This window comes from Oryzias latipes, chromosome 13 (genome assembly GCF_053564925.1).
Source record: "Oryzias latipes strain Hd-rR chromosome 13, Olatipes_Hd-rR_3.1".
Taxonomy (NCBI): domain Eukaryota; kingdom Metazoa; phylum Chordata; class Actinopteri; order Beloniformes; family Adrianichthyidae; genus Oryzias; species Oryzias latipes.
This window is the reverse complement of record NC_136249.1, coordinates 22,869,661-22,896,745: the sequence shown is the minus strand read 5'-3', so window position 1 is coordinate 22,896,745 and position 27,085 is coordinate 22,869,661. Positions and strand designations below refer to the sequence as shown.

General features: G+C 40.6%; 36 non-coding genes across 36 annotated transcripts; all 36 read left to right on the top strand.

Moving 5' to 3' along the window:
- The first annotated feature begins 597 nt into the window (after window positions 1-597).
- trnac-gca (transfer RNA cysteine (anticodon GCA)) lies at window positions 598-669 on the top strand. Its single transcript has one exon. It is a non-coding gene; the product is annotated as a tRNA-Cys (tRNA).
- Window positions 670-1,360: 691 nt separating this feature from the next.
- trnac-gca (transfer RNA cysteine (anticodon GCA)) lies at window positions 1,361-1,432 on the top strand. Its single transcript has one exon. It is a non-coding gene; the product is annotated as a tRNA-Cys (tRNA).
- Window positions 1,433-2,114: 682 nt separating this feature from the next.
- On the top strand, window positions 2,115-2,186 carry trnac-gca (transfer RNA cysteine (anticodon GCA)). Its single transcript has one exon. It is a non-coding gene; the product is annotated as a tRNA-Cys (tRNA).
- A 690-nt stretch (window positions 2,187-2,876) lies between these two features.
- trnac-gca (transfer RNA cysteine (anticodon GCA)) lies at window positions 2,877-2,948 on the top strand. The gene has a single exon. It is a non-coding gene; the product is annotated as a tRNA-Cys (tRNA).
- A 690-nt stretch (window positions 2,949-3,638) lies between these two features.
- On the top strand, window positions 3,639-3,710 carry trnac-gca (transfer RNA cysteine (anticodon GCA)). Its single transcript has one exon. It is a non-coding gene; the product is annotated as a tRNA-Cys (tRNA).
- A 679-nt stretch (window positions 3,711-4,389) lies between these two features.
- On the top strand, window positions 4,390-4,461 carry trnac-gca (transfer RNA cysteine (anticodon GCA)). Its single transcript has one exon. It is a non-coding gene; the product is annotated as a tRNA-Cys (tRNA).
- A 690-nt stretch (window positions 4,462-5,151) lies between these two features.
- On the top strand, window positions 5,152-5,223 carry trnac-gca (transfer RNA cysteine (anticodon GCA)). Its single transcript has one exon. It is a non-coding gene; the product is annotated as a tRNA-Cys (tRNA).
- A 682-nt stretch (window positions 5,224-5,905) lies between these two features.
- Window positions 5,906-5,977, top strand: trnac-gca (transfer RNA cysteine (anticodon GCA)). The gene has a single exon. It is a non-coding gene; the product is annotated as a tRNA-Cys (tRNA).
- Window positions 5,978-6,667: 690 nt separating this feature from the next.
- On the top strand, window positions 6,668-6,739 carry trnac-gca (transfer RNA cysteine (anticodon GCA)). Its single transcript has one exon. It is a non-coding gene; the product is annotated as a tRNA-Cys (tRNA).
- Window positions 6,740-7,418: 679 nt separating this feature from the next.
- Window positions 7,419-7,490, top strand: trnac-gca (transfer RNA cysteine (anticodon GCA)). The gene has a single exon. It is a non-coding gene; the product is annotated as a tRNA-Cys (tRNA).
- A 690-nt stretch (window positions 7,491-8,180) lies between these two features.
- trnac-gca (transfer RNA cysteine (anticodon GCA)) lies at window positions 8,181-8,252 on the top strand. The gene has a single exon. It is a non-coding gene; the product is annotated as a tRNA-Cys (tRNA).
- Window positions 8,253-8,931: 679 nt separating this feature from the next.
- On the top strand, window positions 8,932-9,003 carry trnac-gca (transfer RNA cysteine (anticodon GCA)). Its single transcript has one exon. It is a non-coding gene; the product is annotated as a tRNA-Cys (tRNA).
- A 689-nt stretch (window positions 9,004-9,692) lies between these two features.
- Window positions 9,693-9,764, top strand: trnac-gca (transfer RNA cysteine (anticodon GCA)). The gene has a single exon. It is a non-coding gene; the product is annotated as a tRNA-Cys (tRNA).
- Window positions 9,765-10,445: 681 nt separating this feature from the next.
- trnac-gca (transfer RNA cysteine (anticodon GCA)) lies at window positions 10,446-10,517 on the top strand. Its single transcript has one exon. It is a non-coding gene; the product is annotated as a tRNA-Cys (tRNA).
- Window positions 10,518-11,195: 678 nt separating this feature from the next.
- On the top strand, window positions 11,196-11,267 carry trnac-gca (transfer RNA cysteine (anticodon GCA)). The gene has a single exon. It is a non-coding gene; the product is annotated as a tRNA-Cys (tRNA).
- Window positions 11,268-11,948: 681 nt separating this feature from the next.
- On the top strand, window positions 11,949-12,020 carry trnac-gca (transfer RNA cysteine (anticodon GCA)). The gene has a single exon. It is a non-coding gene; the product is annotated as a tRNA-Cys (tRNA).
- A 678-nt stretch (window positions 12,021-12,698) lies between these two features.
- On the top strand, window positions 12,699-12,770 carry trnac-gca (transfer RNA cysteine (anticodon GCA)). Its single transcript has one exon. It is a non-coding gene; the product is annotated as a tRNA-Cys (tRNA).
- Window positions 12,771-13,449: 679 nt separating this feature from the next.
- trnac-gca (transfer RNA cysteine (anticodon GCA)) lies at window positions 13,450-13,521 on the top strand. The gene has a single exon. It is a non-coding gene; the product is annotated as a tRNA-Cys (tRNA).
- Window positions 13,522-14,211: 690 nt separating this feature from the next.
- trnac-gca (transfer RNA cysteine (anticodon GCA)) lies at window positions 14,212-14,283 on the top strand. Its single transcript has one exon. It is a non-coding gene; the product is annotated as a tRNA-Cys (tRNA).
- A 679-nt stretch (window positions 14,284-14,962) lies between these two features.
- Window positions 14,963-15,034, top strand: trnac-gca (transfer RNA cysteine (anticodon GCA)). Its single transcript has one exon. It is a non-coding gene; the product is annotated as a tRNA-Cys (tRNA).
- A 690-nt stretch (window positions 15,035-15,724) lies between these two features.
- trnac-gca (transfer RNA cysteine (anticodon GCA)) lies at window positions 15,725-15,796 on the top strand. The gene has a single exon. It is a non-coding gene; the product is annotated as a tRNA-Cys (tRNA).
- Window positions 15,797-16,202: 406 nt separating this feature from the next.
- On the top strand, window positions 16,203-16,274 carry trnac-gca (transfer RNA cysteine (anticodon GCA)). Its single transcript has one exon. It is a non-coding gene; the product is annotated as a tRNA-Cys (tRNA).
- Window positions 16,275-16,952: 678 nt separating this feature from the next.
- trnac-gca (transfer RNA cysteine (anticodon GCA)) lies at window positions 16,953-17,024 on the top strand. The gene has a single exon. It is a non-coding gene; the product is annotated as a tRNA-Cys (tRNA).
- A 681-nt stretch (window positions 17,025-17,705) lies between these two features.
- trnac-gca (transfer RNA cysteine (anticodon GCA)) lies at window positions 17,706-17,777 on the top strand. The gene has a single exon. It is a non-coding gene; the product is annotated as a tRNA-Cys (tRNA).
- Window positions 17,778-18,467: 690 nt separating this feature from the next.
- Window positions 18,468-18,539, top strand: trnac-gca (transfer RNA cysteine (anticodon GCA)). Its single transcript has one exon. It is a non-coding gene; the product is annotated as a tRNA-Cys (tRNA).
- Window positions 18,540-19,218: 679 nt separating this feature from the next.
- trnac-gca (transfer RNA cysteine (anticodon GCA)) lies at window positions 19,219-19,290 on the top strand. The gene has a single exon. It is a non-coding gene; the product is annotated as a tRNA-Cys (tRNA).
- A 678-nt stretch (window positions 19,291-19,968) lies between these two features.
- On the top strand, window positions 19,969-20,040 carry trnac-gca (transfer RNA cysteine (anticodon GCA)). The gene has a single exon. It is a non-coding gene; the product is annotated as a tRNA-Cys (tRNA).
- Window positions 20,041-20,721: 681 nt separating this feature from the next.
- trnac-gca (transfer RNA cysteine (anticodon GCA)) lies at window positions 20,722-20,793 on the top strand. Its single transcript has one exon. It is a non-coding gene; the product is annotated as a tRNA-Cys (tRNA).
- Window positions 20,794-21,472: 679 nt separating this feature from the next.
- trnac-gca (transfer RNA cysteine (anticodon GCA)) lies at window positions 21,473-21,544 on the top strand. Its single transcript has one exon. It is a non-coding gene; the product is annotated as a tRNA-Cys (tRNA).
- Window positions 21,545-22,234: 690 nt separating this feature from the next.
- Window positions 22,235-22,306, top strand: trnac-gca (transfer RNA cysteine (anticodon GCA)). The gene has a single exon. It is a non-coding gene; the product is annotated as a tRNA-Cys (tRNA).
- A 678-nt stretch (window positions 22,307-22,984) lies between these two features.
- On the top strand, window positions 22,985-23,056 carry trnac-gca (transfer RNA cysteine (anticodon GCA)). The gene has a single exon. It is a non-coding gene; the product is annotated as a tRNA-Cys (tRNA).
- A 679-nt stretch (window positions 23,057-23,735) lies between these two features.
- On the top strand, window positions 23,736-23,807 carry trnac-gca (transfer RNA cysteine (anticodon GCA)). The gene has a single exon. It is a non-coding gene; the product is annotated as a tRNA-Cys (tRNA).
- A 679-nt stretch (window positions 23,808-24,486) lies between these two features.
- Window positions 24,487-24,558, top strand: trnac-gca (transfer RNA cysteine (anticodon GCA)). Its single transcript has one exon. It is a non-coding gene; the product is annotated as a tRNA-Cys (tRNA).
- Window positions 24,559-25,240: 682 nt separating this feature from the next.
- trnac-gca (transfer RNA cysteine (anticodon GCA)) lies at window positions 25,241-25,312 on the top strand. The gene has a single exon. It is a non-coding gene; the product is annotated as a tRNA-Cys (tRNA).
- A 690-nt stretch (window positions 25,313-26,002) lies between these two features.
- trnac-gca (transfer RNA cysteine (anticodon GCA)) lies at window positions 26,003-26,074 on the top strand. The gene has a single exon. It is a non-coding gene; the product is annotated as a tRNA-Cys (tRNA).
- A 691-nt stretch (window positions 26,075-26,765) lies between these two features.
- Window positions 26,766-26,837, top strand: trnac-gca (transfer RNA cysteine (anticodon GCA)). The gene has a single exon. It is a non-coding gene; the product is annotated as a tRNA-Cys (tRNA).
- The last annotated feature ends 248 nt before the right edge of the window (window positions 26,838-27,085 follow it).

The window sequence follows — 27,085 nt, the reverse complement described above, 5'->3', positions numbered from 1 at the left end:
AGAACAAGCCACTCCACATTCAGACAAATAAATCAAGCACATGTGTACATGTTTGCCATTCAATCTATACATTCACAATTTCAAATAAAATCTAAAGAAAACAAAGACAACATGTCTTTTTGAATCCCCCAATTTGAAGTGTGGTAGGTTGTCTCAGCCTTTGCAGAAATGCTGCAATAGGCAGGGAGGACCCATATTCATGAGCATCTTCTATGTTGGGTTCAATCTCAGTGAAAGAGCATTTGACTGCAGGTCAAGCAGTCCCCAGTTCAACACTGGATGCCCCCTCATTGTGAAACGTGAGCATTTCCAGTATCAAATCACAGTTGACGGACTTTCAGACCACTGAACCAATGCACTACATACTTCAAGGAGTTTTTTGAAAGAAAGCCTCTGACCAGTTATATGAATAAGACAAAATCAGGTGTACCCGCTTTCCACTGACAACTTATATTCAAAGATTCGCATAATAATTCAGCTCAACCAAAGACCAGAATTCTTTTTAAATCTACTAACTCGAAGTGACATAGCATGCCCCTAATGTGTAGTACTCCGAGATAGGGGGTGAGGTCCCTTTTTAGGCAAAGGTTTTGTTGTGGGGGTATAGCTCAGTGGTAGAGCATTTGACTGCAGATCAAGAGGTCCCCAGTTCAACTCTGGGTGCCCCCTGCTCACTTTAAACCTCAGGATTAAAATACTAACATCTCCATTAATATTGTAAAATATCCCTGAAAGAAAAAAACCACTTCAAAGACCCATTATTAGAACAAGCCACTCCACATTCAGACAAATAAATCAAGCACATGTGTACATGTTTGCCATTCAATCTATACATTCGCAATTTCAAATAAAATTTAAAGAAAACAAAGACTACATGTCTTTTTGAATCCCCCAATTTGAAGTGTGGTAGGTTGTCTCAGCCTTTGCAGAAATGCTGCAATAGGCAGGGAGGACCCATATTCATGAGCATCTTCTATGTTGGGTTCAATCTCAGTGAAAGAGCATTTGACTGCAGGTCAAGCAGTCCCCAGTTCAACACTGGATGCCCCCTCATTGTGAAACGTGAGCATTTCCAGTATCAAATCACAGTTGACGGACTTTCAGACCACTGAACCAATGCACTACATACTTCAAGGAGTTTTTTGAAAGAAAGCCTCTGACCAGTTATATGAATAAGACAAAATCAGGTGTACCCGCTTTCCACTGACAACTTATATTCAAAGATTCGCATAATAATTCAGCTCAACCAAAGACCAGAATTCTTTTTAAATCTACTAACTCGAAGTGACATAGCATGCCCCTAATGTGTAGTACTCCGAGATAGGGGGTGAGGTCCCTTTTTAGGCAAAGGTTTTGTTGTGGGGGTATAGCTCAGTGGTAGAGCATTTGACTGCAGATCAAGAGGTCCCCAGTTCAACTCTGGGTGCCCCCTGCTCACTTTAAACCTCAGGATTAAAATGCTAACATCTCCATTAAAATTGTAAAATTTCCCTCAATCAATATACCACTTCAAAGACTTATTATTAGAACAAACCACTCCACATTCAGACAAATTCATGTGTACATGTTTGCCACTCAATCTATACATTCGCAATTTCAAATAAAATTTAAAGAAAACAAAGACTACATGTCTTTTTGAATCCCCCAATTTGAAGTGTGGTAGGTTGTCTCAGCCTTTGCAGAAATGCTGCAATAGGCAGGGAGGACCCATATTCATGAGCATCTTCTATGTTGGGTTCAATCTCAGTGAAAGAGCATTTGACTGCAGGTCAAGCAGTCCCCAGTTCAACACTGGATGCCCCCTCATTGTGAAACGTGAGCATTTCCAGTAACAAATCACAGTTGACGGACTTTCAGACCACTGAACCAATGCACTACATACTTCAAGGAGTTTTTTGAAAGAAAGCCTCTGACCAGTTATATGAATAAGACAAAATCAGGTGTACCCGCTTTCCACTGACAACTTATATTCAAAGATTCGCATAATAATTCAGCTCAACCAAAGACCAGAATTCTTTTTAAATCTACTAACTCGAAGTGACATAGCATGCCCCTAATGTGTAGTACTCCGAGATAGGGGGTGAGGTCCCTTTTTAGGCAAAGGTTTTTGTTGTGGGGGTATAGCTCAGTGGTAGAGCATTTGACTGCAGATCAAGAGGTCCCCAGTTCAACTCTGGGTGCCCCCTGCTCACTTTAAACCTCAGGATTAAAATGCTAACATCTCCATTAAAATTGTAAAATTTCCCTGAAAGAAAAAACCACTTCAAAGACCCATTATTAGAACAAGCCACTCCACATTCAGGCAAACAAATCAAACACATGTGTACATGTTTGCCATTCAATCTATACATTTGCAATTTCAAATAAAATTTAAAGAAAACAAAAACTACATGTCTTTTTGAATCCCCCAATTTGAAGTGTGGTAGGTTGTCTCAGCCTTTGCAGAAATTCTGCAATAGGCAGGGAGGACCCATTTTCATGAGCATCTTCTATGTTGGGTTCAATCTCAGTGAAAGAGCATTTGACTGCAGGTCAAGCAGTCCCCAGTTCAACACTGGATGCCCCCTCATTGTGAAACGTGAGCATTTCCAGTATCAAATCACAGTTGACGGACTTTCAGACCACTGAACCAATGCACTACATACTTCAAGGAGTTTTTTGAAAGAAAGCCTCTGACCAGTTATATGAATAAGACAAAATCAGGTGTACCCGCTTTCCACTGACAACTTATATTCAAAGATTCGCATAATAATTCAGCTCAACCAAAGACCAGAATTCTTTTTAAATCTACTAACTCGAAGTGACATAGCATGCCCCTAATGTGTAGTACTCCGAGATAGGGGGTGAGGTCCCTTTTTAGGCAAAGGTTTTGTTGTGGGGGTATAGCTCAGTGGTAGAGCATTTGACTGCAGATCAAGAGGTCCCCAGTTCAACTCTGGGTGCCCCCTGCTCACTTTAAACCTCAGCATTAAAATGCTAACATCTCCATTAAAATTGTAAAATTTCCCTGAAAGAAAAAAACACTTCAAAGACCCATTATTAGAACAAGCCACTCCACATTCAGACAAATAAATCAAGCACATGTGTACATGTTTGCCATTCAATCTATACATTCGCAATTTCAAATAAAATTTAAAGAAAACAAAAACTACATGTCTTTTTGAATCCCCCAATTTGAAGTGTGGTAGGTTGTCTCAGCCTTTGCAGAAATTCTGCAATAGGCAGGGAGGACCCATTTTCATGAGCATCTTCTATGTTGGGTTCAATCTCAGTGAAAGAGCATTTGACTGCAGGTCAAGCAGTCCCCAGTTCAACACTGGATGCCCCCTCATTGTGAAACGTGAGCATTTCCAGTATCAAATCACAGTTGACGGACTTTCAGACCACTGAACCAATGCACTACATACTTCAAGGAGTTTTTTGAAAGAAAGCCTCTGACCAGTTATATGAATAAGACAAAATCAGGTGTACCCGCTTTCCACTGACAACTTATATTCAAAGATTCGCATAATAATTCAGCTCAACCAAAGACCAGAATTCTTTTTAAATCTACTAACTCGAAGTGACATAGCATGCCCCTAATGTGTAGTACTCCGAGATAGGGGGTGAGGTCCCTTTTTAGGCAAAGGTTTTGTCGTGGGGGTATAGCTCAGTGGTAGAGCATTTGACTGCAGATCAAGAGGTCCCCAGTTCAACTCTGGGTGCCCCCTGCTCACCTTAAACCTCAGGATTAAAATGCTAACATCTCCATTAAAATTGTAAAATTTCCCTGAAAGAAAAAAACCACTTCAAAGACCCATTATTAGAACAAGCCACTCCACATTCAGACAAATAAAGCAAACACATGTGTACATGTTTGCCATTCAATCTATACATTCGCAATTTAAAGAAAACAAAGACTACATGTCTTTTTGAATCCCCCAATTTGAAGTGTGGTAGGTTGTCTCAGCCTTTGCAGAAATGCTGCAATAGGCAGGGAGGACCCATTTTCATGAGCATCTTCTATGTTGGGTTCAATCTCAGTGAAAGAGCATTTGACTGCAGGTCAAGCAGTCCCCAGTTCAACACTGGATGCCCCCTCATTGTGAAACGTGAGCATTTCCAGTATCAAATCACAGTTGACGGACTTTCAGACCACTGAACCAATGCACTACATACTTCAAGGAGTTTTTTGAAAGAAAGCCTCTGACCAGTTATATGAATAATACAAAATCAGGTGTACCCGCTTTCCACTGACAACTTATATTCAAAGATTCGCATAATAATTCAGCTCAACCAAAGACCAGAATTCTTTTTAAATCTACTAACTCGAAGTGACATAGCATGCCCCTAATGTGTAGTACTCCGAGATAGGGGGTGAGGTCCCTTTTTAGGCAAAGGTTTTGTTGTGGGGGTATAGCTCAGTGGTAGAGCATTTGAGTGCAGATCAAGAGGTCCCCAGTTCAACTCTGGGTGCCCCCTGCTCACTTTAAACCTCAGGATTAAAATGCTAACATCTCCATTAAAATTGTAGAATTTCCCTGAAAGAAAAAAACACTTCAAAGCCCCATTATTAGAACAAGCCACTCCACATTCAGACAAATAAATCAAGCACATGTGTACATGTTTGCCATTCAATCTATACATTCGCAATTTCAAATAAAATTTAAAGAAAACAAAAACTACATGTCTTTTTGAATCCCCCAATTTGAAGTGTGGTAGGTTGTCTCAGCCTTTGCAGAAATGCTGCAATAGGCAGGGAGGACCCATATTCATGAGCATCTTCTATGTTGGGTTCAATCTCAGTGAAAGAGCATTTGACTGCAGGTCAAGCAGTCCCCAGTTCAACACTGGATGCCCCCTCATTGTGAAACGTGAGCATTTCCAGTATCAAATCACAGTTGACGGACTTTCAGACCACTGAACCAATGCACTACATACTTCAAGGAGTTTTTTGAAAGAAAGCCTCTGACCAGTTATATGAATAAGACAAAATCAGGTGTACCCGCTTTCCACTGACAACTTATATTCAAAGATTCGCATAATAATTCAGCTCAACCAAAGACCAGAATTCTTTTTAAATCTACTAACTCGAAGTGACATAGCATGCCCCTAATGTGTAGTACTCCGAGATAGGGGGTGAGGTCCCTTTTTAGGCAAAGGTTTTGTTGTGGGGGTATAGCTCAGTGGTAGAGCATTTGACTGCAGATCAAGAGGTCCCCAGTTCAACTCTGGGTGCCCCCTGCTCACTTTAAACCTCAGGATTAAAATGCTAACATCTCCATTAAAATTGTAAAATTTCCCTGAAAGAAAAATCCACTTCAAAGACCCATTATTAGAACAAGCCACTCCACATTCAGACAAATTCATGTGTACATGTTTGCCACTCAATCTATACATTCGCAATTTCAAATAAAATTTAAAGAAAACAAAGACTACATGTCTTTTTGAATCCCCCAATTTGAAGTGTGGTAGGTTGTCTCAGCCTTTGCAGAAATGCTGCAATAGGCAGGGAGGACCCATTTTCATGAGCATCTTCTATGTTGGGTTCAATCTCAGTGAAAGAGCATTTGACTGCAGGTCAAGCAGTCCCCAGTTCAACACTGGATGCCCCCTCATTGTGAAACGTGAGCATTTCCAGTAACAAATCACAGTTGACGGACTTTCAGACCACTGAACCAATGCACTACATACTTCAAGGAGTTTTTTGAAAGAAAGCCTCTGACCAGTTATATGAATAAGACAAAATCAGGTGTACCCGCTTTCCACTGACAACTTATATTCAAAGATTCGCATAATAATTCAGCTCAACCAAAGACCAGAATTCTTTTTAAATCTACTAACTCGAAGTGACATAGCATGCCCCTAATGTGTAGTACTCCGAGATAGGGGGTGAGGTCCCTTTTTAGGCAAAGGTTTTTGTTGTGGGGGTATAGCTCAGTGGTAGAGCATTTGACTGCAGATCAAGAGGTCCCCAGTTCAACTCTGGGTGCCCCCTGCTCACTTTAAACCCCAGGATTAAAATGCTAACATCTCCATTAAAATTGTAAAATTTCCCTGAAAGAAAAAACCACTTCAAAGACCCATTATTAGAACAAGCCACTCCACATTCAGGCAAATAAATCAAACACATGTGTACATGTTTGCCATTCAATCTATACATTTGCAATTTCAAATAAAATTTAAAGAAAACAAAAACTACATGTCTTTTTGAATCCCCCAATTTGAAGTGTGGTAGGTTGTCTCAGCCTTTGCAGAAATTCTGCAATAGGCAGGGAGGACCCATTTTCATGAGCATCTTCTATGTTGGGTTCAATCTCAGTGAAAGAGCATTTGACTGCAGGTCAAGCAGTCCCCAGTTCAACACTGGATGCCCCCTCATTGTGAAACGTGAGCATTTCCAGTATCAAATCACAGTTGACGGACTTTCAGACCACTGAACCAATGCACTACATACTTCAAGGAGTTTTTTGAAAGAAAGCCTCTGACCAGTTACATGAATAAGACAAAATCAGGTGTACCCGCTTTCCACTGACAACTTATATTCAAAGATTCGCATAATAATTCAGCTCAACCAAAGACCAGAATTCTTTTTAAATCTACTAACTCGAAGTGACATAGCATGCCCCTAATGTGTAGTACTCCGAGATAGGGGGTGAGGTCCCTTTTTAGGCAAAGGTTTTGTCGTGGGGGTATAGCTCAGTGGTAGAGCATTTGACTGCAGATCAAGAGGTCCCCAGTTCAACTCTGGGTGCCCCCTGCTCACCTTAAACCTCAGGATTAAAATGCTAACATCTCCATTAAAATTGTAAAATTTCCCTGAAAGAAAAAAACCACTTCAAAGACCCATTATTAGAACAAGCCACTCCACATTCAGACAAATAAAGCAAACACATGTGTACATGTTTGCCATTCAATCTATACATTCGCAATTTAAAGAAAACAAAGACTACATGTCTTTTTGAATCCCCCAATTTGAAGTGTGGTAGGTTGTCTCAGCCTTTGCAGAAATGCTGCAATAGGCAGGGAGGACCCATTTTCATGAGCATCTTCTATGTTGGGTTCAATCTCAGTGAAAGAGCATTTGACTGCAGGTCAAGCAGTCCCCAGTTCAACACTGGATGCCCCCTCATTGTGAAACGTGAGCATTTCCAGTATCAAATCACAGTTGACGGACTTTCAGACCACTGAACCAATGCACTACATACTTCAAGGAGTTTTTTGAAAGAAAGCCTCTGACCAGTTATATGAATAAGACAAAATCAGGTGTACCCACTTTCCACTGACAACTTATATTCAAAGATTCGCATAATAATTCAGCTCAACCAAAGACCAGAATTCTTTTTAAATCTACTAACTCGAAGTGACATAGCATGCCCCTAATGTGTAGTACTCCGAGATAGGGGGTGAGGTCCCTTTTTAGGCAAAGGTTTTGTTGTGGGGGTATAGCTCAGTGGTAGAGCATTTGACTGCAGATCAAGAGGTCCCCAGTTCAACTCTGGGTGCCCCCTGCTCACTTTAAACCTCAGGATTAAAATGCTAACATCTCCATTAAAATTGTAAAATTTCCCTGAAAGAAAAAAACACTTCAAAGACCCATTATTAGAACAAGCCACTCCACATTCAGACAAATAAATCAAGCACATGTGTACATGTTTGCCATTCAATCTATACATTCGCAATTTCAAATAAAATTTAAAGAAAACAAAAACTACATGTCTTTTTGCATCCCCCAATTTGAAGTGTGGTAGGTTGTCTCAGCCTTTGCAGAAATGCTGCAATAGGCAGGGAGGACCCATATTCATGAGCATCTTCTATGTTGGGTTCAATCTCAGTGAAAGAGCATTTGACTGCAGGTCAAGCAGTCCCCAGTTCAACACTGGATGCCCCCTCATTGTGAAACGTGAGCATTTCCAGTATCAAATCACAGTTGACGGACTTTCAGACCACTGAACCAATGCACTACATACTTCAAGGAGTTTTTTGAAAGAAAGCCTCTGACCAGTTATATGAATAAGACAAAATTAGGTGTACCCGCTTTCCACTGACAACTTATATTCAAAGATTCGCATAATAATTCAGCTCAACCAAAGACCAGAATTCTTTTTAAATCTACTAACTCGAAGTGACATAGCATGCCCCTAATGTGTAGTACTCCGAGATAGGGGGTGAGGTCCCTTTTTAGGCAAAGGTTTTGTCGTGGGGGTATAGCTCAGTGGTAGAGCATTTGAGTGCAGATCAAGAGGTCCCCAGTTCAACTCTGGGTGCCCCCTGCTCACCTTAAACCTCAGGATTAAAATGCTAACATCTCCATTAAAATTGTAAAATTTCCCTGAAAGAAAAAAACCACTTCAAAGACCCATTATTAGAACAAGCCACTCCACATTCAGACAAATAAAGCAAACACATGTGTACATGTTTGCCATTCAATCTATACATTCGCAATTTAAAGAAAACAAAGACTACATGTCTTTTTGAATCCCCCAATTTGAAGTGTGGTAGGTTGTCTCAGCCTTTGCAGAAATGCTGCAATAGGCAGGGAGGACCCATTTTCATGAGCATCTTCTATGTTGGGTTCAATCTCAGTGAAAGAGCATTTGACTGCAGGTCAAGCAGTCCCCAGTTCAACACTGGATGCCCCCTCATTGTGAAACGTGAGCATTTCCAGTATCAAATCACAGTTGACGGACTTTCAGACCACTGAACCAATGCACTACATACCTCAAGGAGTTTTTTGAAAGAAAGCCTCTGACCAGTTATATGAATAAGACAAAATCAGGTGTACCCGCTTTCCACTGACAACTTATATTCAAAGATTCGCATAATAATTCAGCTCAACCAAAGACCAGAATTCTTTTTAAATCTACTAACTCGAAGTGACATAGCATGCCCCTAATGTGTAGTACTCCGAGATAGGGGGTGAGGTCCCTTTTTAGGCAAAGGTTTTGTTGTGGGGGTATAGCTCAGTGGTAGAGCATTTGACTGCAGATCAAGAGGTCCCCAGTTCAACTCTGGGTGCCCCCTGCTCACTTTAAACCTCAGGATTAAAATGCTAACATCTCCATTAATATTGTAAAATATCCCTGAAAGAGAAAAACACTTCAAAGACTTATTATTAGAACAAGCCACTCCACATTCAGACAAATAAATCAAGCACATGTGTACATGTTTGCCATTCAATCTATACATTCGCAATTTCAAATAAAATTTAAAGAAAACAAAGACTACATGTCTTTTTGAATCCCCCAATTTGAAGTGTGGTAGGTTGTCTCAGCCTTTGCAGAAATGCTGCAATAGGCAGGGAGGACCCATTTTCATGAGCATCTTCTATGTTGGGTTCAATCTCAGTGAAAGAGCATTTGACTGCAGGTCAAGCAGTCCCCAGTTCAACACTGGATGCCCCCTCATTGTGAAACGTGAGCATTTCCAGTATCAAATCACAGTTGACGTATTTTCAGACCACTGAACCAATGCACTACATACTTCAAGGAATTTTTGAAAGAAAGCCTCTGACCAGTTACATGAATAAGACAAAATCAGGTGTACCCGCTTTCCACTGACAACTTATGTTAAAAGATTCGCATAATAATTCAGCTCAACCAAAGACCAGAATTCTTTTTAAATCTACTAACTCGAAGTGACATAGCATGCCCCTAAAGTGTAGTACTCCGAGATAGGGGGTGAGGTCCCTTTTTAGGCAAAGTTTTTTTTGTGGGGGTATAGCTCAGTGGTAGAGCATTTGAGTGCAGATCAAGAGGTCCCCAGTTCAACTCTGGGTGCCCCCTGCTCACTTTAAACCTCAGGATTAAAATGCTAACATATCCATTAAAATTGTAAAATTTCCCTCAATCAATATACCACTTCAAAGACTTATTATTAGAACAAGCCACTCCACATTCAGACAAATTCATGTGTACATGTTTGCCATTCAATCTATACATTTGCAATTTCAAATAAAATTTAAAGAAAACAAAGACTACATGTCTTTTTGAATCCCCCAATTTGAAGTGTGGTAGGTTGTCTCAGCCTTTGCAGAAATGCTGCAATAGGCAGGGAGGACCCATATTCATGAGCATCTTCTATGTTGGGTTCAATCTCAGTGAAAGAGCATTTGACTGCAGGTCAAGCAGTCCCCAGTTCAACACTGGATGCCCCCTCATTGTGAAACGTGAGCATTTCCAGTATCAAATCACAGTTGACGGACTTTCAGACCACTGAACCAATGCACTACATACTTCAAGGAGTTTTTTGAAAGAAAGCCTCTGACCAGTTATATGAATAAGACAAAATCAGGTGTACCCGCTTTCCACTGACAACTTATATTCAAAGATTCGCATAATAATTCAGCTCAACCAAAGACCAGAATTCTTTTTAAATCTACTAACTCGAAGTGACATAGCATGCCCCTAATGTGTAGTACTCCGAGATAGGGGGTGAGGTCCCTTTTTAGGCAAAGGTTTTGTTGTGGGGGTATAGCTCAGTGGTAGAGCATTTGACTGCAGATCAAGAGGTCCCCAGTTCAACTCTGGGTGCCCCCTGCTCACTTTAAACCTCAGGATTAAAATGCTAACATCTCCATTAAAATTGTAAAATTTCCCTGAAAGAAAAAAACACTTCAAAGACCCATTATTAGAACAAGCCACTCCACATTCAGACAAATAAATCAAACACATGTGTACATGTTTCCCATTTAATCTATACATTCGCAATTTAAAGAAAACAAAGACTACATGTCTTTTTGAATCCCCCAATTTGAAGTGTGGTAGGTTGTCTCAGCCTTTGCAGAAATGCTGCAATAGGCAGGGAGGACCCATATTCATGAGCATCTTCTATGTTGGGTTCAATCTCAGTGAAAGAGCATTTGACTGCAGGTCAAGCAGTCCCCAGTTCAACACTGGATGCCCCCTCATTGTGAAACGTGAGCATTTCCAGTATCAAATCACAGTTGACGGACTTTCAGACCACTGAACCAATGCACTACATACTTCAAGGAGTTTTTTGAAAGAAAGCCTCTGACCAGTTATATGAATAAGACAAAATCAGGTGTACCCGCTTTCCACTGACAACTTATATTCAAAGATTCGCATAATAATTCAGCTCAACCAAAGACCAGAATTATTTTTAAATCTACTAACTCGAAGTGACATAGCATGCCCCTAATGTGTAGTACTCCGAGATAGGGGGTGAGGTCCCTTTTTAGGCAAAGGTTTTGTTGTGGGGGTATAGCTCAGTGGTAGAGCATTTGAGTGCAGATCAAGAGGTCCCCAGTTCAACTCTGGGTGCCCCCTGCTCACTTTAAACCTCAGGATTAAAATGCTAACATCTCCATTAAAATTGTAAAATTTCCCTCAATCAATATACCACTTCAAAGACTTATTATTAGAACAAGCCACTCCACATTCAGACAAATTCATGTGTACATGTTTGCCACTCAATCTATACATTCGCAATTTCAAATAAAATTTAAAGAAAACAAAGACTACATGTCTTTTTGAATCCCCCAATTTGAAGTGTGGTAGGTTGTCTCAGCCTTTGCAGAAATGCTGCAATAGGCAGGGAGGACCCATTTTCATGAGCATCTTCTATGTTGGGTTCAATCTCAGTGAAAGAGCATTTGACTGCAGGTCAAGCAGTCCCCAGTTCAACACTGGATGCCCCCTCATTGTGAAACGTGAGCATTTCCAGTATCAAATCACAGTTGACGTATTTTCAGACCACTGAACCAATGCACTACATACTTCAAGGAGTTTTTTGAAAGAAAGCCTCTGACCAGTTACATGAATAAGACAAAATCAGGTGTACCCGCTTTCCACTGACAACTTATATTAAAAGATTTGCATAATAATTCAGCTCAACCAAAGACCAGAATTCTTTTTAAATCTACTAACTCGAAGTGACATAGCATGCCCCTAATGTGTAGTACTCTGAGATAGGGCGTGAGGTCCCTTTTTAGGCAAAGGTTTTGTTGTGGGGGTATAGCTCAGTGGTAGAGCATTTGACTGCAGATCAAGAGGTCCCCAGTTCAACTCTGGGTGCCCCCTGCTTACTTTAAACCTCAGGATTAAAATGCTAACATCTCCATTAAAATTGTAAAATTTCCCTGAAAGAAAAAAACACTTCAAAGACCCATTATTAGAACAAGCCACTCCACATTCAGACAAATAAATCAAACACATGTGTACATGTTTGCCATTCAATCTATACATTCGCAATTTAAAGAAAACAAAGACTACATGTCTTTTTGAATCCCCCAATTTGAAGTTTGGTAGGTTGTCTCAGCCTTTGCAGAAATGCTGCAATAGGCAGGGAGGACCCATTTTCATGAGCATCTTCTATGTTGGGTTCAATCTCAGTGAAAGAGCATTTGACTGCAGGTCAAGCAGTCCCCAGTTCAACACTGGATGCCCCCTCATTGTGAAACGTGAGCATTTCCAGTATCAAATCACAGTTGACGTATTTTCAGACCACTGAACCAATGCACTACATACTTCAAGGAGTTTTTTGAAAGAAAGCCTCTGACCAGTTACATGAATAAGACAAAATCAGGTGTACCCGCTTTCCACTGACAACTTATATTCAAAGATTCGCATAATAATTCAGCTCAACCAAAGACCAGAATTCTTTTTAAATCTACTAACTCGAAGTGACATAGCATGCCCCTAATGTGTAGTACTCCGAGATAGGGGGTGAGGTCCCTTTTTAGGCAAAGGTTTTGTCGTGGGGGTAAAGCTCAGTGGTAGAGCATTTGACTGCAGATCAAGAGGTCCCCAGTTCAACTCTGGGTGCCCCCTGCTCACCTTAAACCTCAGGATTAAAATGCTAACATCTCCATTAAAATTGTAAAATTTCCCTGAAAGAAAAAAACCACTTCAAAGACCCATTATTAGAACAAGCCACTCCACATTCAGACAAATAAAGCAAACACATGTGTACCTGTTTGCCATTCAATCTATACATTCGCAATTTAAAGAAAACAAAGACTACATGTCTTTTTGAATCCCCCAATTTGAAGTGTGGTAGGTTGTCTCAGCCTTTGCAGAAATGCTGCAATAGGCAGGGAGGACCCATTTTCATGAGCATCTTCTATGTTGGGTTCAATCTCAGTGAAAGAGCATTTGACTGCAGGTCAAGCAGTCCCCAGTTCAACACTGGATGCCCCCTCATTGTGAAACGTGAGCATTTCCAGTATCAAATCACAGTTGACGGACTTTCAGACCACTGAACCAATGCACTACATACTTCAAGGAGTTTTTTGAAAGAAAGCCTCTGACCAGTTATATGAATAAGACAAAATCAGGTGTACCCGCTTTCCACTGACAACTTATATTCAAAGATTCGCATAATAATTCAGCTCAACCAAAGACCAGAATTCTTTTTAAATCTACTAACTCGAAGTGACATAGCATGCCCCTAAAGTGTAGTACTCCGAGATAGGGGGTGAGGTCCCTTTTTAGGCAAAGTTTTTTTTGTGGGGGTATAGCTCAGTGGTAGAGCATTTGACTGCAGATCAAGAGGTCCCCAGTTCAACTCTGGGTGCCCCCTGCTCACTTTAAACCTCAGGATTAAAATGCTAACATCTCCATTAAAATTGTAAAATTTCCCTGAAAGAAAAAAACACTTCAAAGACCCATTATTAGAACAAGCCACTCCACATTCAGACAAATAAATCAAGCACATGTGTACATGTTTGCCATTCAATCTATACATTCGCAATTTCAAATAAAATTTAAAGAAAACAAAAACTACATGTCTTTTTGAATCCCCCAATTTGAAGTGTGGTAGGTTGTCTCAGCCTTTGCAGAAATGCTGCAATAGGCAGGGAGGACCCATATTCATGAGCATCTTCTATGTTGGGTTCAATCTCAGTGAAAGAGCATTTGACTGCAGGTCAAGCAGTCCCCAGTTCAACACTGGATGCCCCCTCATTGTGAAACGTGAGCATTTCCAGTATCAAATCACAGTTGACGGACTTTCAGACCACTGAACCAATGCACTACATACTTCAAGGAGTTTTTTGAAAGAAAGCCTCTGACCAGTTATATGAATAAGACAAAATCAGGTGTACCCGCTTTCCACTGACAACTTATATTCAAAGATTCGCATAATAATTCAGCTCAACCAAAGACCAGAATTCTTTTTAAATCTACTAACTCGAAGTGACATAGCATGCCCCTAATGTGTAGTACTCCGAGATAGGGGGTGAGGTCCCTTTTTAGGCAAAGGTTTTGTCGTGGGGGTATAGCTCAGTGGTAGAGCATTTGACTGCAGATCAAGAGGTCCCCAGTTCAACTCTGGGTGCCCCCTGCTCACTTTAAACCTCAGGATTAAAATGCTAACATCTCCATTAAAATTGTAAAATTTCCCTGAAAGAAAAAAACCACTTCAAAGACCCATTATTAGAACAAGCCACTCCACATTCAGACAAATAAAGCAAACACATGTGTACATGTTTGCCATTCAATCTATACATTCGCAATTTAAAGAAAACAAAGACTACATGTCTTTTTGAATCCCCCAATTTGAAGTGTGGTAGGTTGTCTCAGCCTTTGCAGAAATGCTGCAATAGGCAGGGAGGACCCATTTTCATGAGCATCTTCTATGTTGGGTTCAATCTCAGTGAAAGAGCATTTGACTGCAGGTCAAGCAGTCCCCAGTTCAACACTGGATGCCCCCTCATTGTGAAACGTGAGCATTTCCAGTATCAAATCACAGTTGACGGACTTTCAGACCACTGAACCAATGCACTACATACTTCAAGGAGTTTTTTGAAAGAAAGCCTCTGACCAGTTATATGAATAAGACAAAATCAGGTGTACCCGCTTTCCACTGACAACTTATATTCAAAGATTCGCATAATAATTCAGCTCAACCAAAGACCAGAATTCTTTTTAAATCTACTAACTCGAAGTGACATAGCATGCCCCTAATGTGTAGTACTCCGAGATAGGTGGTGAGGTCCCTTTTTAGGCAAAGGTTTTGTTGTGGGGGTATAGCTCAGTGGTAGAGCATTTGACTGCAGATCAAGAGGTCCCCAGTTCAACTCTGGGTGCCCCCTGCTCACTTTAAACCTCAGGATTAAAATGCTAACATCTCCATTAAAATTGTAGAATTTCCCTGAAAGAAAAAAACACTTCAAAGACCCATTATTAGAACAAGCCACTCCACATTCAGACAAATAAATCAAGCACATGTGTACATGTTTGCCATTCAATCTATACATTCGCAATTTCAAATAAAATTTAAAGAAAACAAAAACTACATGTCTTTTTGAATCCCCCAATTTGAAGTGTGGTAGGTTGTCTCAGCCTTTGCAGAAATGCTGCAATAGGCAGGGAGGACCCATATTCATGAGCATCTTCTATGTTGGGTTCAATCTCAGTGAAAGAGCATTTGACTGCAGGTCAAGCAGTCCCCAGTTCAACACTGGATGCCCCCTCATTGTGAAACGTGAGCATTTCCAGTATCAAATCACAGTTGACGGACTTTCAGACCACTGAACCAATGCACTACATACTTCAAGGAGTTTTTTGAAAGAAAGCCTCTGACCAGTTATATGAATAAGACAAAATCAGGTGTACCCGCTTTCCACTGACAACTTATATTCAAAGATTCGCATAATAATTCAGCTCAACCAAAGACCAGAATTCTTTTTAAATCTACTAACTCGAAGTGACATAGCATGCCCCTAATGTGTAGTACTCCGAGATAGGGGGTGAGGTCCCTTTTTAGGCAAAGGTTTTGTTGTGGGGGTATAGCTCAGTGGTAGAGCATTTGACTGCAGATCAAGAGGTCCCCAGTTCAACTCTGGGTGCCCCCTGCTCACTTTAAACCTCAGGATTAAAATGCTTCAATCTCAGTGAAAGAGCATTTGACTGCAGGTCAAGCAGTCCCCAGTTCAACACTGGATGCCCCCTCATTGTGAAACGTGAGCATTTCCAGTATCAAATCACAGTTGACGGACTTTCAGACCACTGAACCAATGCACTACATACTTCAAGGAGTTTTTTGAAAGAAAGCCTCTGACCAGTTATATGAATAAGACAAAATCAGGTGTACCCGCTTTCCACTGACAACTTATATTCAAAGATTCGCATAATAATTCAGCTCAACCAAAGACCAGAATTCTTTTTAAATCTACTAACTCGAAGTGACATAGCATGCCCCTAATGTGTAGTACTCCGAGATAGGGGGTGAGGTCCCTTTTTAGGCAAAGGTTTTGTTGTGGGGGTATAGCTCAGTGGTAGAGCATTTGAGTGCAGATCAAGAGGTCCCCAGTTCAACTCTGGGTGCCCCCTGCTCACTTTAAACCTCAGGATTAAAATGCTAACATCTCCATTAAAATTGTAAAATTTCCCTGAAAGAAAAATCCACTTCAAAGACCCATTATTAGAACAAGCCACTCCACATTCAGACAAATAAATCAAACACATGTGTACATGTTTGCCATTCAATCTATACATTCGCAATTTAAAGAAAACAAAGACTACATGTCTTTTTGAATCCCCCAATTTGAAGTGTGGTAGGTTGTCTCAGCCTTTGCAGAAATGCTGCAATAGGCAGGGAGGACCCATTTTCATGAGCATCTTCTATGTTGGGTTCAATCTCAGTGAAAGAGCATTTGACTGCAGGTCAAGCAGTCCCCAGTTCAACACTGGATGCCCCCTCATTGTGAAACGTGAGCATTTCCAGTATCAAATCACAGTTGACGGACTTTCAGACCACTGAACCAATGCACTACATACTTCAAGGAGTTTTTTGAAAGAAAGCCTCTGACCAGTTATATGAATAAGACAAAATCAGGTGTACCCGCTTTCCACTGACAACTTATATTCAAAGATTCGCATAATAATTCAGCTCAACCAAAGACCAGAATTCTTTTTAAATCTACTAACTCGAAGTGACATAGCATGCCCCTAATGTGTAGTACTCCGAGATAGGGGGTGAGGTCTCTTTTTAGGCAAAGGTTTTGTTGTGGGGGTATAGCTCAGTGGTAGAGCATTTGACTGCAGATCAAGAGGTCCCCAGTTCAACTCTGGGTGCCCCCTGCTCACTTTAAACCTCAGGATTAAAATGCTAACATCTCCATTAAAATTGTAAAATTTCCCTGAAAGAAAAATCCACTTCAAAGACCCATTATGGGAACAAGCCACTCCACATTCAGACAAATTCATGTGTACATGTTTGCCACTCAATCTATACATTCGCAATTTCAAATAAAATTTAAAGAAAACAAAGACTACATGTCTTTTTGAATCCCCCAATTTGAAGTGTGGTAGGTTGTCTCAGCCTTTGCAGAAATTCTGCAATAGGCAGGGAGGACCCATTTTCATGAGCATCTTCTATGTTGGGTTCAATCTCAGTGAAAGAGCATTTGACTGCAGGTCAAGCAGTCCCCAGTTCAACACTGGATGCCCCCTCATTGTGAAACGTGAGCATTTCCAGTATCAAATCACAGTTGACGGACTTTCAGACCACTGAACCAATGCACTACATACTTCAAGGAGTTTTTTGAAAGAAAGCCTCTGACCAGTTATATGAATAAGACAAAATCAGGTGTACCCGCTTTCCACTGACAACTTATATTCAAAGATTCGCATAATAATTCAGCTCAACCAAAGACCAGAATTCTTTTTAAATCTACTAACTCGAAGTGACATAGCATGCCCCTAATGTGTAGTACTCCGAGATAGGGGGTGAGGTCCCTTTTTAGGCAAAGGTTTTGTTGTGGGGGTATAGCTCAGTGGTAGAGCATTTGACTGCAGATCAAGAGGTCCCCAGTTCAACTCTGGGTGCCCCCTGCTCACTTTAAACCTCAGGATTAAAATGCTAACATCTCCATTAAAATTGTAAAATTTCCCTGAAAGAAAAAAACACTTCAAAGACCCATTATTAGAACAAGCCACTCCACATTCAGACAAATAAATCAAGCACATGTGTGCATGTTCGCTATTCAATCTATACATTCGCAATTTCAAATAAAATTTAAAGAAAACAAAAACTACATGTCTTTTTGAATCCCCCAATTTGAAGTGTGGTAGGTTGTCTCAGCCTTTGCAGAAATGCTGCAATAGGCAGGGAGGACCCATATTCATGAGCATCTTCTATGTTGGGTTCAATCTCAGTGAAAGAGCATTTGACTGCAGGTCAAGCAGTCCCCAGTTCAACACTGGATGCCCCCTCATTGTGAAACGTGAGCATTTCCAGTATCAAATCACAGTTGACGGACTTTCAGACCACTGAACCAATGCACTACATACTTCAAGGAGTTTTTTGAAAGAAAGCCTCTGACCAGTTATATGAATAAGACAAAATCAGGTGTACCCGCTTTCCACTGACAACTTATATTCAAAGATTCGCATAATAATTCAGCTCAACCAAAGACCAGAATTCTTTTTAAATCTACTAACTCGAAGTGACATAGCATGCCCCTAATGTGTAGTACTCCGAGATAGGGGGTGAGGTCCCTTTTTAGGCAAAGGTTTTGTCGTGGGGGTATAGCTCAGTGGTAGAGCATTTGACTGCAGATCAAGAGGTCCCCAGTTCAACTCTGGGTGCCCCCTGCTCACCTTAAACCTCAGGATTAAAATGCTAACATCTCCATTAAAATTGTAAAATTTCCCTGAAAGAAAAAAACCACTTCAAAGACCCATTATTAGAACAAGCCACTCCACATTCAGACAAATAAAGCAAACACATGTGTACATGTTTGCCATTCAATCTATACATTCGCAATTTAAAGAAAACAAAGACTACATGTCTTTTTGAATCCCCCAATTTGAAGTGTGGTAGGTTGTCTCAGCCTTTGCAGAAATGCTGCAATAGGCAGGGAGGACCCATTTTCATGAGCATCTTCTATGTTGGGTTCAATCTCAGTGAAAGAGCATTTGACTGCAGGTCAAGCAGTCCCCAGTTCAACACTGGATGCCCCCTCATTGTGAAACGTGAGCATTTCCAGTATCAAATCACAGTTGACGGACTTTCAGACCACTGAACCAATGCACTACATACTTCAAGGAGTTTTTTGAAAGAAAGCCTCTGACCAGTTATATGAATAAGACAAAATCAGGTGTACCCGCTTTCCACTGACAACTTATATTCAAAGATTCGCATAATAATTCAGCTCAACCAAAGACCAGAATTCTTTTTAAATCTACTAACTCGAAGTGACATAGCATGCCCCTAATGTGTAGTACTCCGAGATAGGGGGTGAGGTCCCTTTTTAGGCAAAGGTTTTGTTGTGGGGGTATAGCTCAGTGGTAGAGCATTTGAGTGCAGATCAAGAGGTCCCCAGTTCAACTCTGGGTGCCCCCTGCTCACTTTAAACCTCAGGATTAAAATGCTAACATCTCCATTAAAATTGTAAAATTTCCCTGAAAGAAAAATCCACTTCAAAGACCCATTATTAGAACAAGCCACTCCACATTCAGACAAATAAATCAAACACATGTGTACATGTTTGCCATTCAATCTATACATTCGCAATTTAAAGAAAACAAAGACTACATGTCTTTTTGAATCCCCCAATTTGAAGTGTGGTAGGTTGTCTCAGCCTTTGCAGAAATGCTGCAATAGGCAGGGAGGACCCATTTTCATGAGCATCTTCTATGTTGGGTTCAATCTCAGTGAAAGAGCATTTGACTGCAGGTCAAGCAGTCCCCAGTTCAACACTGGATGCCCCCTCATTGTGAAACGTGAGCATTTCCAGTATCAAATCACAGTTGACGGACTTTCAGACCACTGAACCAATGCACTACATACTTCAAGGAGTTTTTTGAAAGAAAGCCTCTGACCAGTTATATGAATAAGACAAAATCAGGTGTACCCGCTTTCCACTGACAACTTATATTCAAAGATTCGCATAATAATTCAGCTCAACCAAAGACCAGAATTCTTTTTAAATCTACTAACTCGAAGTGACATAGCATGCCCCTAATGTGTAGTACTCCGAGATAGGGGGTGAGGTCTCTTTTTAGGCAAAGGTTTTGTTGTGGGGGTATAGCTCAGTGGTAGAGCATTTGACTGCAGATCAAGAGGTCCCCAGTTCAACTCTGGGTGCCCCCTGCTCACTTTAAACCTCAGGATTAAAATGCTAACATCTCCATTAAAATTGTAAAATTTCCCTGAAAGAAAAATCCACTTCAAAGACCCATTATTAGAACAAGCCACTCCACATTCAGACAAATTCATGTGTACATGTTTGCCACTCAATCTATACATTCGCAATTTCAAATAAAATTTAAAGAAAACAAAGACTACATGTCTTTTTGAATCCCCCAATTTGAAGTGTGGTAGGTTGTCTCAGCCTTTGCAGAAATTCTGCAATAGGCAGGGAGGACCCATTTTCATGAGCATCTTCTATGTTGGGTTCAATCTCAGTGAAAGAGCATTTGACTGCAGGTCAAGCAGTCCCCAGTTCAACACTGGATGCCCCCTCATTGTGAAACGTGAGCATTTCCAGTATCAAATCACAGTTGACGGACTTTCAGACCACTGAACCAATGCACTACATACTTCAAGGAGTTTTTTGAAAGAAAGCCTCTGACCAGTTATATGAATAAGACAAAATCAGGTGTACCCGCTTTCCACTGACAACTTATATTCAAAGATTCGCATAATAATTCAGCTCAACCAAAGACCAGAATTCTTTTTAAATCTACTAACTCGAAGTGACATAGCATGCCCCTAATGTGTAGTACTCCGAGATAGGGGGTGAGGTCCCTTTTTAGGCAAAGGTTTTGTCGTGGGGGTATAGCTCAGTGGTAGAGCATTTGACTGCAGATCAAGAGGTCCCCAGTTCAACTCTGGGTGCCCCCTGCTCACCTTAAACCTCAGGATTAAAATGCTAACATCTCCATTAAAATTGTAAAATTTCCCTGAAAGAAAAAAACCACTTCAAAGACCCATTATTAGAACAAGCCACTCCACATTCAGACAAATAAAGCAAACACATGTGTACATGTTTGCCATTCAATCTATACATTCGCAATTTAAAGAAAACAAAGACTACATGTCTTTTTGAATCCCCCAATTTGAAGTGTGGTAGGTTGTCTCAGCCTTTGCAGAAATGCTGCAATAGGCAGGGAGGACCCATTTTCATGAGCATCTTCTATGTTGGGTTCAATCTCAGTGAAAGAGCATTTGACTGCAGGTCAAGCAGTCCCCAGTTCAACACTGGATGCCCCCTCATTGTGAAACGTGAGCATTTCCAGTATCAAATCACAGTTGACGGACTTTCAGACCACTGAACCAATGCACTACATACCTCAAGGAGTTTTTTGAAAGAAAGCCTCTGACCAGTTATATGAATAAGACAAAATCAGGTGTACCCGCTTTCCACTGACAACTTATATTCAAAGATTCGCATAATAATTCAGCTCAACCAAAGACCAGAATTCTTTTTAAATCTACTAACTCGAAGTGACATAGCATGCCCCTAATGTGTAGTACTCCGAGATAGGGGGTGAGGTCCCTTTTTAGGCAAAGGTTTTGTTGTGGGGGTATAGCTCAGTGGTAGAGCATTTGACTGCAGATCAAGAGGTCCCCAGTTCAACTCTGGGTGCCCCCTGCTCACTTTAAACCTCAGGATTAAAATGCTAACATCTCCATTAAAATTGTAAAATTTCCCTGAAAGAAAAATCCACTTCAAAGACCCATTATTAGAACAAGCCACTCCACATTCAGACAAATAAATCAAACACATGTGTACATGTTTGCCATTCAATCTATACATTCGCAATTTCAAATAAAATTTAAAGAAAACAAAGACTACATGTCTTTTTGAATCCCCCAATTTGAAGTGTGGTAGGTTGTCTCAGCCTTTGCAGAAATGCTGCAATAGGCAGGGAGGACCCATTTTCATGAGCATCTTCTATGTTGGGTTCAATCTCAGTGAAAGAGCATTTGACTGCAGGGCAAGCAGTCCCCAGTTCAACACTGGATGCCCCCTCATTGTGAAACGTGAGCATTTCCAGTATCAAATCACAGTTGACGTATTTTCAGACCACTGAACCAATGCACTACATACTTCAAGGAGTTTTTTGAAAGAAAGCCTCTGACCAGTTACATGAATAAGACAAAATCAGGTGTACCCGCTTTCCACTGACAACTTATATTAAAAGATTCGCATAATAATTCAGCTCAACCAAAGACAAGAATTCTTTTTAAATCTACTAACTCGAAGTGACATAGCATGCCCCTAATGTGTAGTACTCTGAGATAGGGCGTGAGGTCCCTTTTTAGGCAAAGGTTTTGTTGTGGGGGTATAGCTCAGTGGTAGAGCATTTGACTGCAGATCAAGAGGTCCCCAGTTCAACTCTGGGTGCCCCCTGCTTACTTTAAACCTCAGGATTAAAATGCTAACATCTCCATTAAAATTGTAAAATTTCCCTGAAAGAAAAAAACACTTCAAAGACCCATTATTAGAACAAGCCACTCCACATTCAGACAAATAAATCAAACACATGTGTACATGTTTGCCATTCAATCTATACATTCGCAATTTAAAGAAAACAAAGACTACATGTCTTTTTGAATCCCCCAATTTGAAGTTTGGTAGGTTGTCTCAGCCTTTGCAGAAATGCTGCAATAGGCAGGGAGGACCCATTTTCATGAGCATCTTCTATGTTGGGTTCAATCTCAGTGAAAGAGCATTTGACTGCAGGTCAAGCAGTCCCCAGTTCAACACTGGATGCCCCCTCATTGTGAAACGTGAGCATTTCCAGTATCAAATCACAGTTGACGTATTTTCAGACCACTGAACCAATGCACTACATACTTCAAGGAGTTTTTTGAAAGAAAGCCTCTGACCAGTTACATGAATAAGACAAAATCAGGTGTACCCGCTTTCCACTGACAACTTATATTCAAAGATTCGCATAATAATTCAGCTCAACCAAAGACCAGAATTCTTTTTAAATCTACTAACTCGAAGTGACATAGCATGCCCCTAATGTGTAGTACTCCGAGATAGGGGGTGAGGTCCCTTTTTAGGCAAAGGTTTTGTCGTGGGGGTATAGCTCAGTGGTAGAGCATTTGACTGCAGATCAAGAGGTCCCCAGTTCAACTCTGGGTGCCCCCTGCTCACCTTAAACCTCAGGATTAAAATGCTAACATCTCCATTAAAATTGTAAAATTTCCCTGAAAGAAAAAAACCACTTCAAAGACCCATTATTAGAACAAGCCACTCCACATTCAGACAAATAAAGCAAACACATGTGTACATGTTTGCCATTCAATCTATACATTCGCAATTTAAAGAAAACAAAGACTACATGTCTTTTTGAATCCCCCAATTTGAAGTGTGGTAGGTTGTCTCAGCCTTTGCAGAAATGCTGCAATAGGCAGGGAGGACCCATTTTCATGAGCATCTTCTATGTTGGGTTCAATCTCAGTGAAAGAGCATTTGACTGCAGGTCAAGCAGTCCCCAGTTCAACACTGGATGCCCCCTCATTGTAAAACGTGAGCATTTCCAGTATCAAATCACAGTTGACGGACTTTCAGACCACTGAACCAATGCACTACATACTTCAAGGAGTTTTTTGAAAGAAAGCCTCTGACCAGTTATATGAATAAGACAAAATCAGGTGTACCCACTTTCCACTGACAACTTATATTCAAAGATTCGCATAATAATTCAGCTCAACCAAAGACCAGAATTCTTTTTAAATCTACTAACTCGAAGTGACATAGCATGCCCCTAATGTGTAGTACTCCGAGATAGGGGGTGAGGTCCCTTTTTAGGCAAAGGTTTTGTTGTGGGGGTATAGCTCAGTGGTAGAGCATTTGACTGCAGATCAAGAGGTCCCCAGTTCAACTCTGGGTGCCCCCTGCTCACTTTAAACCTCAGGATTAAAATGCTAACATCTCCATTAAAATTGTAAAATTTACCTCAATCAATATACCACTTCAAAGACTTATTATTAGAACAAGCCACTCCACATTCAGACAAATAAATCAAACACATGTGTACATGTTTGCCATTCAATCTATACATTCGCAATTTAAAGAAAACAAAAACTACATGTCTTTTTGCATCCCCCAATTTGAAGTGTGGTAGGTTGTCTCAGCCTTTGCAGAAATGCTGCAATAGGCAGGGAGGACCCATTTTCATGAGCATCTTCTATGTTGGGTTCAATCTCAGTGAAAGAGCATTTGACTGCAGGTCAAGCAGTCCCCAGTTCAACACTGGATGCCCCCTCATTGTGAAACGTGAGCATTTCCAGTATCAAATCACAGTTGACAGACTTTCAGACCACTGAACCAATGCACTACATACTTCAAGGAGTTTTTTGAAAGAAAGCCTCTGACCAGTTATATGAATAAGACAAAATCAGGTGTACCCGCTTTCCACTGACAAATTATATTCAAAGATTCGCATAATAATTCAGCTCAACCAAAGACCAGAATTCTTTTTAAATCTACTAACTCGAAGTGACATAGCATGCCCCTAATGTGTAGTACTCCGAGATAGGGGGTGAGGTCCCTTTTTAGGCAAAGGTTTTTGTTGTGGGGGTATAGCTCAGTGGTAGAGCATTTGACTGCAGATCAAGAGGTCCCCAGTTCAACTCTGGGTGCCCCCTGCTCACTTTAAACCTCAGGATTAAAATGCTAACATATCCATTAAAATTTCCCTGAAAGAAAAAACCACTTCAAAGACCCATTATGAGAACAAGCCACTCCACATTCAGACAAATAAATCAAGCACATGTGTACATGTTTGCCATTCAATCTATACATTCGCAATTTCAAATAAAATTTAAAGAAAACAAAAACTACATGTCTTTTTGAATCCCCCAATTTGAAGTGTGGTAGGTTGTCTCAGCCTTTGCAGAAATTCTGCAATAGGCAGGGAGGACCCATTTTCATGAGCATCTTCTATGTTGGGTTCAATCTCAGTGAAAGAGCATTTGACTGCAGGTCAAGCAGTCCCCAGTTCAACACTGGATGCCCCCTCATTGTGAAACGTGAGCATTTCCAGTATCAAATCACAGTTGACGGACTTTCAGACCACTGAACCAATGCACTACATACTTCAAGGAGTTTTTTGAAAGAAAGCCTCTGACCAGTTATATGAATAAGACAAAATCAGGTGTACCCGCTTTCCACTGACAACTTATATTCAAAGATTCGCATAATAATTCAGCTCAACCAAAGACCAGAATTCTTTTTAAATCTACTAACTCGAAGTGACATAGCATGCCCCTAATGTGTAGTACTCCGAGATAGGGGGTGAGGTCCCTTTTTAGGCAAAGGTTTTGTTGTGGGGGTATAGCTCAGTGGTAGAGCATTTGACTGCAGATCAAGAGGTCCCCAGTTCAACTCTGGGTGCCCCCTGCTCACTTTAAACCTCAGGATGAAAATGCTAACATCTCCATTAAAATTGTAAAATTTCCCTGAAAGAAAAAAACCACTTCAAAGACCCATTATTAGAACAAGCCACTCCACATTCAGACAAATAAATCAAACACATGTGTACATGTTTGCCATTCAATCTATACATTTGCAATTTCAAATAAAATTTAAAGAAAACAAAAACTACATGTCTTTTTGAATCCCCCAATTGAAGTGTGGTAGGTTGTCTCAGCCTTTGCAGAAATTCTGCAATAGGCAGGGAGGACCCATTTTCATGAGCATCTTCTATGTTGGGTTCAATCTCAGTGAAAGAGCATTTGACTGCAGGTCAAGCAGTCCCCAGTTCAACACTGGATGCCCCCTCATTGTGAAACGTGAGCATTTCCAGTATCAAATCACAGTTGACGGACTTTCAGACCACTGAACCAATGCACTACATACTTCAAGGAGTTTTTTGAAAGAAAGCCTCTGACCAGTTATATGAATAAGACAAAATCAGGTGTACCCGCTTTCCACTGACAACTTATATTCAAAGATTCGCATAATAATTCAGCTCAACCAAAGACCAGAATTCTTTTTAAATCTACTAACTCGAAGTGACATAGCATGCCCCTAATGTGTAGTACTCCGAGATAGGGGGTGAGGTCCCTTTTTAGGCAAAGGTTTTGTTGTGGGGGTATAGCTCAGTGGTAGAGCATTTGACTGCAGATCAAGAGGTCCCCAGTTCAACTCTGGGTGCCCCCTGCTCACTTTAAACCTCAGGATTAAAATGCTAACATCTCCATTAAAATTGTAAAATTTCCCTGAAAGAAAAAAACCACTTCAAAGACCCATTATTAGAACAAGCCACTCCACATTCAGACAAATAAATCAAGCACATGTGTACATGTTTGCCATTCAATCTATACATTCGCAATATCAAATAAAATTTAAAGAAAACAAAAACTACATGTCTTTTTGAATCCCCCAATTTGAAGTGTGGTAGGTTGTCTCAGCCTTTGCAGAAATGCTGCAATAGGCAGGGAGGACCCATTTTCATGAGCATCTTCTATGTTGGGTTCAATCTCAGTGAAAGAGCATTTGACTCCAGGGCAAGCAGTCCCCAGTTCAACACTGGATGCCCCCTCATTGTGAAACGTGAGCATTTCCAGTATCAAATCACAGTTGACGGACTTTCAGACCACTGAACCAATGCACTACATACTTCAAGGAGTTTTTTGAAAGAAAGCCTCTGACCAGTTATATGAATAAGACAAAATCAGGTGTACCCGCTTTCCACTGACAACTTATATTCAAAGATTCGCATAATAATTCAGCTCAACCAAAGACCAGAATTCTTTTTAAATCTACTAACTCGAAGTGACATAGCATGCCCCTAATGTGTAGTACTCCGAGATAGGGGGTGAGGTCCCTTTTTAGGCAAAGGTTTTGTTGTGGGGGTATAGCTCAGTGGTAGAGCATTTGACTGCAGATCAAGAGGTCCCCAGTTCAACTCTGGGTGCCCCCTGCTCACTTTAAACCTCAGGATTAAAATGCTAACATCTCCATTAAAATTGTAAAATTTCCCTGAAAGAAAAATCCACTTCAAAGACCCATTATTAGAACAAGCCACTCCACATTCAGACAAATAAAACAAACACATGTGTACATGTTTGCCATTCAATCTATACATTCGCAATTTAAAGAAAACAAAGACTACATGTCTTTTTGAATCCCCCAATTTGAAGTGTGGTAGGTTGTCTCAGCCTTTGCAGA